The sequence below is a fragment of the Myxine glutinosa genome, chromosome 10 (assembly GCF_964187855.1).
Source record: "Myxine glutinosa chromosome 10, kmMyxGlut1.1, whole genome shotgun sequence".
NCBI lineage: Eukaryota > Metazoa > Chordata > Myxini > Myxiniformes > Myxinidae > Myxine > Myxine glutinosa.
In genome coordinates, this window is record NC_136270.1 from 138,016,283 (window position 1) to 138,028,370 (window position 12,088).

At 43.4% G+C, this 12,088-nt stretch overlaps 1 long non-coding RNA gene across 1 annotated transcript in view; it reads right to left on the reverse strand.

The window, feature by feature from the left end:
* The window catches only part of LOC144894102 (uncharacterized), a 148,226-nt gene that overhangs the window by 106,091 nt on the left and 30,047 nt on the right, over positions 1-12,088 (reverse strand). The window contains exon 2 of the long non-coding RNA XR_013624833.1: positions 2,379-2,422. This is a non-coding gene — a long non-coding RNA (uncharacterized LOC144894102). The remainder of the gene's footprint in view (positions 1-2,378; positions 2,423-12,088) is intronic.

A 12,088-nucleotide genomic window follows, 5' to 3' on the forward strand; every position in this document is an offset into this window, starting at 1 on the left:
CGATTGGGGAACACACATTTAATGCGCTATTAAATGATGAAGAGTGTGATTGGGAAACACACTTTATTGCACTATTAAAAGATGAACAGCAGGATTGGGAAACACACATTTGATACGCTATTAAAATATGAACAGTTTGATTGGGAAACACATTTAATGTGCTATTAAAAGATGAACAATGTGATTGGGAAACACATTTGATGCGCTATTAAAAGATGAACAGCGCGATTGGGAAACACACATTTAATGTGCTTTTAAATGATGGATAGTGTGATTGGGAAACACACATTTAATGCGCTATTAAAAGATGAACAGCGCAATTGGGAAACACATTTAATGTGCTATTAAATGATGAACAGTGGGATTGGGAAACACATTTAATGTGTTATTAAATGATGAACAGCGGGATTGGGAAACAATTTTTTTTAGCTCTTTCACGATTTTTAGCTCTTTCACGAGCCTCGATCTTGTATACAAAAAAAAACAAAAAAAACATAACCTTCCGCTTTTGCGAAGGTAACAAACAAACAAAAAAAAACACATTTAATGCGCTAGTAAAAGATGAACAGTGGGATTGGGAAACTCACATTTAATGTGCTATTAAATGATAGTGCGATTTGGAAGCACACATTTAATATCTGCATCAAATAACACAGCATATAACTTACAGACTTGGCATTTAATATGGAATATTTTTTTTGTGGGGGTGAACTTACTTTTCAAGATGACTTAGAACCAAAAGTTCATTGGAATTATGTTGAAATTATTCTAGATTTTGTTAATGTGACCTTTAAAAGAAACAAAAACCACATTTTACATTTCAAAGCAAATAAATGGATCCTTGAAAGTGATGTAAACTGATATCGAACTCAATTCATGGACAGTACTGTGTTAAACTTCTGTGCGTTTTCCAGAAGTATCTCTTTATTTTGCACATTAGTCAAAATTTTTTTTAAACAAAAACAAAAGGTAAATTATGACTGGGATTACGGACAGTAAAATTACAGTTCAGTACTTTGTGTAACCCCCACGAGCATTCAGGAGAGCACGTACACGTTGAGGCATGCTGTTCACGAGATTTGCCAAGGTTTGGACAGGAATCGCTTGCCATGCAGTTACAATAGCCTGCTGCAATTCACGCACAGAGGCAGGCTGCTTGTCCAAGTTGTCGATTTGACGCGTTAATTCTGCCCACAAGTTCTCTATCGGATTCATATCCGGGGACATGGCAGGCGACTCCATATGCTCTACACCATGGTCAACAAGAAAGTGTTGGATCTTGCGAGCACGATGAGGCCGTGCATTGTCATCTTGGAAGACAAAGTTTCCTCGAAAGGCTGCACGAACAAATGGAAGCAATGTTTCTTCCAGAATTGCCCTGTGCTTGAAATGGTTCAGGTTTCCATTCAGAACAACCAGGTCAGTTTTGCCCCCTGCATGAAAAGCAGCCCAAACGGTCACCCCACCACCTCCAGCTTGGACTATTGGCACTATACAATCTTCGTTGTAGGCTTCATGCACTTGTCTGCGCACTCGGACATGGACATATTGAAGATAGACCAGAAATATAGACTTGTCACTGAAGATCACGTGATTCCAGTGTCCTGGCTGCCATTGACGGTGCTCTCTGGCCCACTGCAATCGGCGCTGGCGATGTTGTCTGGTCAGTCGTGGCTTTCTCAGGGGACTCCTGGCACGATAGCCTGCTTGAACCAGTCGTTGGTCGACTAGCCTTCTGGATACAGGCACATTTGTCAGTTGCTGCCACTCAGCCCTAAGCCGATTAGCTGACCTGGTACGGCCATTGCGGACTAACCGGTGCAGCTGGCGATCATCCCTCCTTGTGGTTCTGCAGGGACGTCCTGACCTCGGTATTGGAGTAGGGACACCCCTCTGAGCATTTCGTTTCAGGATCTTTGACACCTGACCTTGAGTGATGCCATACTGCCGAGCAATAGCACGCTGTTTCATGCCGGAATTTCGTAAAGCCACCACTAAATGACAAACAGCATTGTCAAGTTGACGGACCATCTCCAGGGGAAGTGGCAATAACCTTTGTAGACGTGCAGCAGTTGTTTTCCACTAATACTGAACGGAAGAACCCTTATATACCCGATTGTGAAGCCAATCGTCAAATGTACCTGTCCGTACATTTTGTCTCGCCACCTGTGATATAATCCTGTTATTGACTTCTTGCTGCGACAGACAATCAGTGACATGGTTCTTTTAACAAAGAAATCACCAAAGCATAAAAGAAACTCACCAGATTGATATGCCGAGTTCAGAAAGTAAACCCAAGTCAAGAAAAAAAAAATATTGCATATTAAATGCCAAGTCTGTATAATCGAAAATCCGAAGGGGGTGGGGAGCGTGTGTACCTGGGTTTCTAAGCTGTCCAGCCTGGGTTCCAATCCCGACCCAGCTGTAAAAGAAGAGAGGAGAGACATGGGAGTGGGGGAGGCAGAGAGATGAGGGGGATACATTTGCTAGCTTTTCCCAGATGGGTACTCTTCCTAGTCTTCTACTACGGTATATAATAAAGCCGTTTGTCTGTCTGTGTGTCTATGTGTCGCCATTTTTCTCAGAGATGGCTGAACAGATATTCGTCAAACTTTCAGAGGTTCATTAGTGAGTGCCTGGGGGTGTTTCTAGGCAAAAAAAAAAAAAAATGAAAAAAAGGTTCGTTTGTTTGGATTTTAAAAAAATCGCTCTATAGTGCCTCAGCCTTTTTGATTAATGACAGTTATAATTATACATAAGTACACATTCCCATCAATAAATACAAAACAATTCGCAAATATTTGAACACAAATGAATCAAACAATTCCGGAAGTGTACGAAGTTGGTGGGGAGACATCTTCTTCTTCTTCTCCTTAGTTTATAGGTTGTTATTTACAATATTACAATATTTAATATTTCTGATTTGACATTTGTGATGGATTCTGATTTGGATGTAATTGATTTTCCATTATATTTTCCCTCATTTCAAATATGTTAATGTTTATTTTTCGCCTGAGCAACGCCAGAAACTCCAGCTATAAACACTTTTATACTTTACTCGGGGTACGAATACAAAAACTACTTTGTCTGGGGGGTAACATAGGCTATGTGGCCGCAGCCTCATTCGGGGGTGTGGGGGATTGGGAGAGGGGCGTGAATTATCGATGTAAATGTGCACAGTGTTTCGCCACCTGGTGATGGTGGCAGATGGTGTTACAATTTCCCTTTATTGTTTATTTACTTGTTTGATTAGTTTATTGTTCTTGATTTATTTGGTTTTGATAATGGATTTGATTATGGTCTTTTTTTTTTCTCCATTTTTTGTTAATAAAAAAGGCTGAGGCCATTAAAACCATGAGCACCAAGGAATTTTCAAAAGACCTCCGGGACAAAGTGGAAAGGTACAGATCAGGGGATGGGCAGCAAATTAAGCAAATTATTTCAAAAGCCTTGAATATCCCATGGAGCACAGTGAGGACAATTATTATCGAAAATCTGTGACATCCCTTGAAGATTGCTGTCCATCAACGTTCCCCATGCAACTTGACTGAGCTTAAACAGTTCTGTGAACATTTTGGAAGGGGGTGTAGACTTTCTAGATGCACTGTACGTATGTCGTCGGGGTACATGGTGCACTGTACATGTACAACTCTGTATCGGTATACATGGCGCACTTGAAGGAACGTTGCTGACACTTCCTCTCTGATAAAAGATTCCGTGACATCACAGATATTTGAATACCCACACGTGCGGTTATTGATGCCTGCGTGGGTCTTATCTTCGATACACAGTCGGAAAATGAGGTTGAAATGTCATAAACAATGGAAACCAATAATACACCTGCGAACTCAAATGTTCCACTAACTTTGCAACATCAACTGAGCTTCACAGTGAAAATAGGTGTGTGTGTGTGTGTGTGTGTGTGTGTGTGTGTGTGTGTGTGTGTGTGTGTGTGTGTGTGTGTGTGTGTGTGTGTGTGTGTGTGTGTGTGTGTGTGTGTGTGTGTGTGTGTGTGTGTGTGTGTGTGTGTGTGTGTGTGTGTGTGTGTGTGTGTGTGTGTGTGTATACACAAACAGACATACTCCATTCCACCTTATGAAACCCGCATATGGAGATAACAACTACATATACATACACACACACACACACACACACACACACACACACACACACACACACACACACACACACACGTGCACACACACACACACAAATACTCACATATATATACATACATATATATATATATAGATACATACACACAAATACTCATACAAATACTCACATATACACACACATACACATATGCACATATAAACACACACATACACATACTCACATAAACACACACATACACACAAACATATACACATATACATACACACATATACACATATAAACATACATATACAAATACACACACATATACACATATACCCACTCACATATACATACACATATACACATATACACACTCACATATACATACACACATATACACATATAAACATACATATACAAATACACACACATATACACATATACACACTCACATATATATACACATATACACACTCACATATACATACACATACACACTTGTACATACATACACATATACACACACACATACACAAAAACTCACATATACACATATACATGTACACATAGACATATACAAATACTCACATCGACACACATTATATACACCTATACAAATACTCACATATATACACTACCGGTCAAAAGTTTTATAACGCCTCAATTTTTCCAGTTTTTATTGAAATTTACGCAGTTTAATGTCCAGTGAATAACCTGAAATGGTACAAAGGTAAGCAGTAAACTGCTCGAGGTAAAAAAAAAAAAAAAAAGTTAAGGTTAGCAAAAACGGGAAAATAATGTAAATTGCACAGTTATACTGTATTGTAAAAAAAAAAGGCCTTCTTCAGGGAACAAGTAATGGGTTAAAAACTTACAGCTGTTCTGCAGCAATGTAAGTAAATTAAGCCTTGAAAGTTGATGCAAACAATTTCTACAGGTGTCCCAACCTCTGCTGATTACTTGATTACAAACCCCCTGTCTGTATAAAAGCAGTATTGGAACAGACTGTTATTACACCCTCTGAAGCATTATTTGGACAATATTGCACTGCAGGAAGTAATATATTGGAAACTGGTGGAAACTCTGACAGGAAGAGGTCTGGCAGACCCAAAGCCACAACAGAATCAGAAGACAAGTTTCTGAGAGTCAACAGCTTACGTGATAGGCGGCTCACAGGACAACAGCTTCAAGCACAGCTTAACATTGGTTGAAGTAAGCAAGTCTCAGCTTCAACAGTGAAGAGAGGACTTCGAGCTGCAGGTTTGACAGGTCGAGTGGCAGTAAGAAAGCCATTGCTAAGATGGCAAAATAAGAAAATGAGGATTGCATGGGCCATGAAGCACCGCCAGTGGACTACTGAAGACTGGAAGAAGGTCTTATGGACCGATGAATCAAAATTTGAAATCTTTGGTTCATCATGCAGGGTTTTTGTATGCCGTCGATTAGGACAAGAGATGGTTCCTCAGTGTGTGACACTAACTGTCAAACATGGAGGAGGAAGCGTGACGGTCTGGGGCTCTTTTGCTGGATCCAGAGTCAGCGACTTGCACAGCGTGGCTGGCACCCTGAACCAAAAGGGCTACCACAGCATTTGCAGCGCCATGCAATACCCTCTGGTATACACCTAGTTGGTCAGTGGTTCATCCCACAGCAAGATAATGACCCTAAACACACCTCCAGGCTATGTCAAAACTACCTTCAAGGAAAAGAACAAGACGGTAGGCTTCAAGTCATGGAATGGCCAGCACAGTCTCCAGACTTGAACCCCATCGAGCTGGTTTGGGATGAACTGGACAGAAGGGTGAAAGCAAAGCAACCTACAAGTACAACACATTTGTGGGAACTTCTGCAACAATGTTGGGAAGAACTTCCCGAACAATATTTGATTTCCATTGTACTAGTATATATATATATATATATATATATATATATATATATATATATATATATATATATATATATATATATATATATATATATATATATATATATATATATATATATATATATCTGTATATATATATATATATATATATATATATATATATATCTGTATATATATATATATATATATATGTATATATATATATATATATATATATATATATATATATTATATATATATATATATATATATATATATATATATTATATATATATATATATATATATATATATATATATATATATATCTATCTGTATATATATATATATATATATATATTGTTGCGGATATGGGATTGGCATCCATCCATATCCACTTGTAAATATTCCCCTATTTCCTCCATACTTCCCAACTATCCCCAATCCCCCATTCCCTAGTCCCATTTTCTGTAAACAACACTCTGTAGACCCGACCTCCCCCTATTTCCCCCATTAAATGTCGCATCCAGGTCCACCGCATCTCACGTAGACAACTATAGGACATCTTGCTAGTTATTCTTAGTCTATGTCAGTTAAGGACTCGTTTCCATTAATTCTGACTCTTCGTTGCACCAGAATGTGATTGTATGGCACCGTTAGGAAGTTTAGGACCTCCCAATACCTCCCCGCAGCTCTTCCTCACGGTTCAACAACAACAACAACAACAACAACAACGGCGGCGGCGCGGGGAGTGCGCGTCCTCACTCCGGCTTGGTTGGTAGGGGGTGTTGGGAGGGCACCATGCCTTTCCAACGAGCCGCCATCACACATGTGCTCGACGGGGTTACCAAGTAGGGGCTCGCTGTCAGCTCCTCGTCAAGGGCGGAGCCCGGTAACCCCCGCACCCAATAGAAGCGGCGGACCGGTCCCATCTGGGGCGGAGCCAACGAGCCGAGGGCGTGTGACTCCCTGCTGAGCATGCGCAGGAAGAGGGAGGTGACGTCAGATGCGCGCTGAGCTTGGAGAGAGAAGGACGCCACCTCCGAGCGCTGTGACACCTCCCCGCATCTCTGGACTGGACCGTGCTTTATCCTGTCCCTGAGCCAAGGTGCACCTTGTGCTATCGACTGCCTGTCCTTCCCTGCCATCAATCCCTGTGTAAGTCAGTCTTGTTCCGTTTGTCTGTGGTCTGTCGGGGATAAGATAAGACTGTAACTAAGTGCCCATCTCTTCTGTGTCTTTACCTCATTACCTTGTAATCTACCCCTTTTCTCCACCACTAATTATATCCTCCTCCGGAGGTCTTGAGAACTGTACCCCTTGCGTCGTTTCATCTATCCCAGTCGTTGTGTCCTTTCCAATCATTGATTTAGCATAGCGTGATTTGGTCAACGTCGGGTGGAATCGGGTGAGTTGGGGAAGAATCGGGGGAACTGTTAGGTCGCGGCAATACCACCGCTCGGTAAATAACATCTAATCCGCGATCCGTAACAATATATATGTATATATAATTATGTATATATGTATACTGTATATATATGTATATATGTATACTGTATATATATGTATATATGTATACTGTATATATATGTATATATGTATACTGTATATATATGTATATATGTATACTGTATATATATGTATATATGTATACTGTATATATTGTTACGGACACGACTTTGATGTTATGGTGGGCCGAGCGGAATGGCCGCCGTGTCCGCACAAGTTACCCGATTATACTCGAACCTTGGCCGAGTCGCGCTACGCTAGATCAATGAAGGAAAAGGACACAACGGCTGGGTTAAAAATGATACGACACCAGGGGTACGGTTCTCAAGACCTCCGGAGGAGGTTATAATATGGCGGAAGGTTAGATTACAGGAATGAGAGGGACAGCATAGGAAGACAGGCACTTAGACACACTCTTATATTAGCCCCGACAGACGACAGATAAACGGGACAAATCTGACTCACACGGGGATTGATGGCAAGGAAAGGCGGGTAGTCGATGGCTCAAGGTGCACCTTGGCTCAGGGACAGGGTACAGTACGGTCCAGTAGATGCAGGGAGGTCACAGCGCTCGGAGGTCGCGACTGGTTCTTTCCTCTTCAAGCTCGGGGCGCATCTCACGTCACGTCCGGTAAGTCGCTGCGTATATCCGGCGGGGAGTGACACGCCCTCGGCTAGTTAGCTCCGCCCCAGATGGAATCGGTCCGCCCTTCTTATTGGGTGCGGGGGGGTTACCGGCTCCGCCCCTGACGAGGAGCTGACAGCCAGCCCCTTCGTGGTAACCCCGTGGAGCGCATGGGCAATGGCGGCTAACCACGCCGGAGTGAGGACGCACACTCCCCGCGCCGCGCCGCCCCCAATCTCCTCTGTTGTTGTAGTTGTAGTTGTTGTTGTAGTTGTTGTTGTTTCATGGGGAAGAGGGGAGGAGGTATGGGGAGGTCCTAAACTCACTACTGGTGCCATACAATCACATTCTGGTGCAACGAAGAGTCAGAATTAATGGAAACGAGTCCTTAACTGACATAGACTAAGAATAACTAGCAAGATGTCCGAAAGTTGTCTACGTGAGATGCGGTGGACCTGGGCACGACATTTAATGGGGGGAAAAGGGGAAGGTCGGTTCTACAGAGTGTTATTTACAGGCAATGGGACTAGGGAATGGGGGATTGGGGATAGTTGGGGAGTATTGGGGAAATAGGGGAGTATTTACAAGCGGATATTGAGGCCAAGTCCCATATCCGCAACAATATATATGTATATATGTATACTGTATATATATATATATATATATATATATATATATATATATATATATATATATATATGTATGCTGTATAAGCACCTTTAAGCGCCTTTGGGCTTCTTGAAAAGCGCTATATAAAATAAATGTATTATTATTATTATTATTATATGTATGCTGTGATACAGAGGGTATATATACGTATATTGTTGCGGTTTTGAGAACACACACAGGTAACATCCCGAACAACAACATCAACATCAACAACATCAACAACACAACATGCATTTTAAGGCCATGTTCCCTGCTAGAGCGGGGGCTAGCCTTGCGGTCCCCATGACAATCTTCTCCATTTTGCCCTATTTTCTGCATCTCTCCTTGTTAACCCCCTTGCCCGCATTTCTTCTTCCACCATCTTTAGCCAAGTCTTTCTCGGTCTTCCCCGTCCTCTACTTCCTTCTACATTAACTTCCATCACTCTTCTCAACCAGTCACTTTCATCCTTCCTCAATACATGACCAAACCATCTCAACCTGTTCCTCTTCACAGCATCAATCACAGGCAATATTCCCATCATCTTTCGCAATTCATCATTTGTCTTCCTCTCTCTCAACGATACTCCGCACATCCATCGAACCATTCACATTTCCACCCTTTCCAGCCTTCGTTGCTGCTCTACGTTCATTACCCATGTCTCGCTCCCATAAATCATAACACTTCTCACACATGCAGCATACACCTTTCCCTTCAGCTTCAGCGACACTCTCCTCCTCATCAGCACGCCACTCAGTTCCCGAAACTTCTTCCATGCACATCTCACTCGAGCAACCGTTGCCGAGTCTGATCCACCTTCTCCATTCAGCATGTCTCCGAGGTAGCAAAATGTTTTCACACCTTCCAGCTTCACGCCGTCTCCAAGATCCAACTCAACATTTCCTCCATCTGCAGCTCCCTCTGTGCACACCTTACATTTGAATGTAGCTGCCACACTGGTTAATGACCCTCTCAGACCACTACATTTTTGATGAACCCACTCAGCACACATTGTACATTGAATGGAGTTCACTCCGACACCCTTCCTGCACACAGCACATGGCCACTTCCCAGTTCTTTCCACCTCACCACATGCTTTACCACTTGCCATCACCTTTGTCTTTCCGATATTCACCTTCAGACCTTTTGTCTCCATACATTCCTTCCACTTGTTCATCTTTTCCTTCAGTCCATCCATACTTTCCGCAATCAACACCAGATCAGCTGCATACAACAACTCCCACGGTAAACCCTCCTTTACGGTCTGAGCCAGCACCTCCATCACAGCTACAAATAGTAGTGGACTTAGTACCGACCCCTGATGCACTCCCACCTTCACCTCAAACTCACCACTGTTCCCGTCCTTCATCCTTACAGCTGTGCGTGCTCTTTTGTACATTGCCATCACTACTCTGATCAACCATTCCTCCACTTCTAACTTCCTCAATGCCCATGTCAATACTTTGCGTGGAACCCTATCGAATGCTTTCTCCAGATCAACAAACCCAAAAAACAACTTCTTCCTCTTATCCATGTACTTCTCCTGCAACTGCCTTATACTAAAAAGCACATCCGTCGTTCCTCTTCCTGGCATAAATCCAAACTACATTTCGTCGATCTTCACTTTCTTCCTTATCTTCCTCTTCAACACCCTTTCCAATAGCTTCATTCCATGCTCCAATAACTTTATCGCTCGATACGAGCCACAGTCTAGAGGGTCACCTTTCCCCTTGTAGTGAGGGACGAGGGTACTCAGTTCCCAATCCACTGGAATGCGGCCTTCTTTCACCACCAGATTACAGATCTCTGTCATTCTCTTCACACCCCAACTTCCTGCTGCCTTCAACATATTGTTGCGAATATGGAATTTGGCCTCCATATCCGCTTGTAAATATTCCCCTATTTTCTCCAATACTCCCCAACTTTCCCCAGTCCCCCATTCCCTAGTCCCATTGCATGTAAATAACAATCAGTAGAGCCGACCTTCCCCTTATTCCCCCATTAAATGTCGTGCCCAGGTCCACCGCACCACACGTAGACAACTTTCGGACATCTTCCTAGTTATTCTTAATCTATGTCAGTTAAGGCCTCGTTTCCATTAATTATGACTCTTCGTTGCACCAGAATGTGATTATATGGCATCAGTAGTGAGTTTAGGACCTTTCCCATACCTCCTCCCATCTTCTTCCCCAAACAACAACAATAACAACAACTACAACAACAATTACAACAACAACAGAAGAGATGGCGGCGGAGCGGGGGAGGATGCGTCCTCACACCGGCTCGATTAGCTCCAGACCATGCGCTCCACGGGGTTACCCCGAAGGGGCTGGCTGTCAGCTCCTCGTCAGGGGCGGAGCCAGTAACCCCCCCCGCACGCACCCAATGAGAAGCAACGTGCCGATTCCACGAGGCGGAGCTAACGAGCCGAGGGCGTGTCACTCCCCGCCGGATATACGCAGCCGCTTGCCGGACGTGACGAGAGATGCGCCTCAGCTTGGAGACTGGAGAGAGAAGCCACCGCCACCCCCAGCGCGACGATACCTCCCCGCATCTCTGGACCGGACCGAGTCGATTCTGCCTTGAGCCAAGAGTGCACCTTGAGCCATCGCGACCTGCCTTTCCTTTTCATCAACCCCCGTGTGAGTCAGCATTTTGTCCCGTGTGTCTGTCGTCTGTCCGGGGTTAATATAAGAGTGTGTCTAAGTGCCTGTCTTCCTGTAATATACCTCTAGCCCCTGTAATCTAACCTTTTTCCGTACGAATATACTTGAGAACTGAACCCCTGGTGTCGTATTGTGTCATTATAACCCAGCCGGGTGTCTTCTCTTTCCTATTGAGCCAGCATAGCGCGGCTCGTCAACGTCGAGTATAGTCGGGTAATTTGTGGTAATTTGTGCGGACACGACGGCCATTCCGCTCGGCCCACTTTAACATCAAAGTCGTGTCTGTAACAATTGGTGTCGGGAGTGAGATTCGAGGCCCGACCAAATTTTGAAAAAAAAAAAAAAAAACGAATAGAGGAAAAAAAAATTTGGTCAAAATTTGGAGCGGCCGAAATTTGTTTTGTTTTACGAAACTCGAATTTTGCAAGTCGCGCTATGGCGGATCAAGACGGCTGGGGTCCGGTAGGGGAGAGTGAAGCAGGGTCGGTCCAGGACCAAATTGAGGGACATGAGGGACATGAGGAGAGCGAAGCAGCGAGGGTAGCAAACGCACAAAATGGCGCCTCGCTGGTCACCGCGCCCGCGACCGTAGCAGCGCCGCCGATGGATTGGGGCCTATATATGGAACAAATAAAGGCGCTCATGGTCCAGACAAGTGAAGACCTGAGGAATGACT